Source organism: Myodes glareolus, chromosome 20 (genome assembly GCF_982192425.1).
Source record: "Myodes glareolus chromosome 20, mMyoGla1.1, whole genome shotgun sequence".
Classification (NCBI taxonomy): Eukaryota; Metazoa; Chordata; class Mammalia; order Rodentia; family Cricetidae; genus Myodes; species Myodes glareolus.
Window position 1 is genome coordinate 30265573 of NC_142045.1, and position 4379 is coordinate 30269951.

Genomic DNA, 4379 nt, shown 5'->3' on the forward strand with positions numbered 1-4379 from the left:
TCTCTCTCTCTCTCTCTCTCTCTTTCTCTCTCTGTTTTGTTTTAGTGATCCAGCTTCTCCTCATGTAAACTCACTGTGCAGCCCAGGCTGCCAAGACCTTTCAATCCTCCTGCTACTCCCCGCTTAGTGCTAGATTACAGCTGTGTAACCACGCCTAACAGTCAGTTTGTTCAAATCACCCTTATGCTTTCTCATACTAACCCTCCAAACAGATGTGCAGATGTCACCACCTCTCCAGCGTTTAGGATTTGAAGTGAAATGACTCCCATAAAGCCGGAAGAAAAGGACCTGGAAACGTGAGGTTAGCCATAACTGTTCCTCCCTATGTCCTCTGCAGGAAACAAGTGCCTGGCCCACCCTGGGGACCACACCTCTCTCTGGCTGGGGGCCCAATGATCTGTTCTACTTCATTTGCAAAGTTCCCTCCTCCCAATACTCTATTGAAAATCTGAAGCTCCCATAGGCCTCATGAGCATGTATTAGCACTCAGGGGCCATCTAGCCTTTAGACTACTATTAAAGGATCCCACATTGCATATGCTCCTTTTCAGGAGGGCTGCAACTGCTTTCTAAATCTGTGTTCTAACGCTTAGAAGTAGTAACTCAAGACCTTTCCTTTAGAAGTCCAATGTAAGGACCCAGGATTTATTGGAGCCAGTTTTAGTGGTCAATCTTAAATGTCCAAACACAGTACTCTCACTAGTAAGTGTGAGAAAGTTCTGATCTGTGGACCATTGAGACACCCAGGGAGCAGGTATTCAGTACCCATGAAGAAAGAACAAAGTTGAGGCAGGGGAGCCAGAGTCAGGACCATGTAGGCCAGGGAACCACTGTGAAATCTCGGTTTTCCCAGATTTACTCTTGGTGTTTGGCAGAATAAAAGGGTCAGGAAAATGTGGAATGATAATGACCAGTCATGACATTGCAGTCCTGTGCCGGTTTGAACCGCCCACCCTGACCTATCCTCCCATGGCAGAAGACTAAAAAGACTACGGCCCTGAGAATCTGAAGGATCCAGCGCCCAGTGACCTTACTGAGACCACGGACTCCAGGGAGAAGAAAGAGTCCATGCCTGGGTACCCGGGGAAGCAACTTCACTGGGTAACTGGGGTGAGTCTGTGGAACCTCAGACTGTGAACACCAAACACTGGCATTCCCTTTCCATCCACAATCATCCATCTCTCCTGCTCCTCGTCACCTCTGGACATGCAGCACTTCATGCGCCTCTTGGCAAGGCTGTATCACTAACCTTCCTGAAGGTTATCTTTTATTATTTAAGTTATTTTTAATTATTTAATTATATTTTTATTATTATTATTATTTCTAAGAGACAACGCTAAGTTACCAACAGTTCTCTAAATTTACTTTGAACCCATTGAAACACCCAGTGAGCAGGTATTCAGTACCCATGAAGAGAGAACAAAGTTGAGGCAGGGCAGTCAGAGTCAGGACCATGTAGGCCAGGGAACCATTGTGAAATCTCGGTTTTCCCAAATTTCACTCTAGGTGTTTGGCAGAGTAAAAGGGTCAGGAAACGTGGATTGATGATAACCTATCAAACGTGGATTGATGATAACCTATTGTGATACTGCAGTCCTGCGCCAGTTTGAACCGCCCACCCTGATCTCTCCACAGGATAAAAAGGTGTTTGCCCCAAAGGACCCTAAAGTGTTCACACCAGAGAACCCTACAGAGTCCATCCCTGAGGACCCGACAGAATCCATCTCTGGGGACCAGGATAAGTTCGTACCTGAGCACCCAATGGAAACCACCCCTGAGCACCAGAAGTTGTTCAGATTCAAAACTCTGAATGAGGTGGTGAAAAACCTGGTGACTTCCGTTTAGAAAGGAAACTGCAACTCTTTCATTGCCTTCCTGTGCACATACCCTGCTTATACCACCATCCAGCAGGTGCTTGATGTGCTCTTCAGGCAGTGAGTGGCCACTTCCCAGCTCAGAAGCCTCACATCCTCTTGTTTATTGGAAGCCTCTGCCTTTCTCTGAGCCTACCTAGTTGCTAGAGTCTTGTCCGAATGTAGTCAGACATTGCTTCCTCCAGGTTGTGCCCTTGGGACTGCTGTGTCCACAGCTGAGACCCTATGAGTGTGGGTGTCCTCTGCACCTTCAGGAAGCTCTCTATCCTTGGCCAGTTTTTCTGAAGCATTGGTCAAAGCCCTTCTCCCATTGTAAAGGAGGTTCCAGAATTCATATTGGAGTACCCGATAGAGATGGGTCTTGAGTAGAGACCCGTGGAGGGTAATCCAAGGGAATCAGCGTCCACTAAAGTGTCCAGGTAGTCATACTTGTGATCACCCACTGCACAGACATATTTGAAGCACCTACAGAATGCAGCTGAACTAATAACCTAAGAGCAGAGAGGACTTCTAGGCTCTGGACTTTGATTCTGCTCCAGGAGTCAGGAGGCCCCCCCCCCAGATGTCTTTTAGGTAGGGAACTGCGACTCCATAGGTAACATCCTTCCTGATCTCCTCCAGGTACGCAGGCTTCTGTCCTGACTGTGAAGAGGATGAGGAAGTAAAGAAGTAAGTGAGTTTTACAACATGAGAAAGGCCTTGGCTCTGCAGGGTGGGCTCCCTTGGGTACCAAGGGTGAGGGATGACCGATGGTTGGGGCTCACGCTCCACGTTTCTACGACCATCCTGACGTCTAAGCATTGACTGGAGGGTGAAAAGAATTGCATGAGCACAGTCCTTGCAAGTGGGGATATGGGGAAAGCCTGTGGCCTCCGGTGGCCCTCTGAGACTCTACCCTCATCTCAGTCCATGGCATGAAGGCTCGCTCAGCTGTGCTCCATTAGAGCCTGAGCATGGGGCGCATGGAGCTCCCTGCTCCCATGGACCTCTCAGTCCTGCTCATTGTCCTCGTATGGCTACGGGTTGGATATCCCCTCCTTTGCAGTCTCACATGCACGGAGTCTTGGGCGGGATGGCAAAGGAAAGTCCAGGTCACTAAGTGTCCTGTCTGTCCCTTTCCGCCAGCACCATCTGCACCCTCCTGAACACATGAACTAGTGTGTTCCATGAGGACTTTGCCAAAACACCAGGCATGTCCATTCTGAAGAGGGTAAAGAAAGACCTACTTAATTGTGAACATGCCCTATTCAGATGTCCTTGTCTCTGTCCACGAGCTCAATAGCAATTTGCAGGGAGAAGTGGCAAATGATTCAGAGGATAGCGACTGAGAAAGTGCCAGGTAGGTGCTTGACACTGTGAGGAGGTCTCAGGACCTGATCTCGGGTCTCAGGAATGATTGGGGGATCCTTCAGAGGCTCCTCTTTGCAGGAGCAGTCTCCGGACCCTAGCCTGGGCACGTGATCTTTTGGAGGGTAGGATCTGGGACTCGAGGCAGACATGGTCTCTCCTATGTTTGGAAAGACTGAGAAAGAGGTCTCATCCTGGGCATGTTGTCTCCTGTCCCTCCACTATCACTTCCCCTTCTAGAGATGCTTGCATCAGCAGCACATCTGTCTCCATCCTTAGATCCAGAGAGCTGCAGGCAGAGCTGCACATCCAAATCTAGAGTTCCAAGTCTGTTAACCAGCAATGAAGACAGCCACCCTCAATCCAGAACCAAGAACCAGAGCAGCCGGAGATCAGATAATCCAATGTAAATTCCTATGTCACGTGTACAGTTAAAATAGCAGTGGGGCCACATTCCTGCCCAAAGTCGTGGATGCTCCAGATGCTCAACCTCTTACCCTGCCAGCAGACAGTGCAACTTCATTGGGGGGGAGGGAAGTCCAGAGGTTGTCCCGGCCCACTTGCTCCTCTAGGCGTCCTTTATCTATCTGCTCTGCAGACAGCACCAGTTCTATTTTTCCCCACAGAATCACCACCTTTTTTCAGCCCAGGAGTGTTTCCAGACCCACAGCCTGCTTCCCCTTCCCTTTTTTTTCTTCTGGATGTTTTCAATGTTGCATTCGCTTAAATATTGCTTTTAACAAGTTGTTCTTCGTTGTGTAAATTACTGTTACAGTGTTCACTGTCGGAGTAGTAGACTAAGTAATGGATTTCATTATGGCATTTTCATAAACATATATTTTTTCAAGTCACTTCCCTCCACCATTACATTCCCACATCCCTCTCTCCCTGTTATATTACACATCTCTTTCTGTCCGCAAAGAGATCTTCTTCTACTTCCCTGCCACGTGTATTCCATTAGCTTCTTTCCCCTCCCCACTCTGAGGATCTCTGTTGCCCCTCTGATTCCTACTTTCATATTCTCTCTCTCTCTCCTCCCTTCCCCTCCTCTCCTCTCCCCTCCCCTCCTCTCCTATGTGTGGAGGGACACTTTCCGTACGTCTGAGTCTGCTTTATTTTGTTTAGCAAGATCTCCTGTTCTGCTCATTTCCCTGAACAT

The 4379-nt window shown here is 48.5% G+C and overlaps 1 long non-coding RNA gene across 1 annotated transcript; it reads left to right on the forward strand.

The window, feature by feature from the left end:
• Positions 1-867: 867 nt before the first annotated feature.
• Positions 868-4089, forward strand: LOC146890070 (uncharacterized). The gene is made up of 3 exons (XR_015735729.1): positions 868-1109; positions 1506-1643; positions 2495-4089. It is a non-coding gene; the product is annotated as an uncharacterized LOC146890070 (long non-coding RNA).
• Positions 4090-4379: the final 290 nt, after the last annotated feature.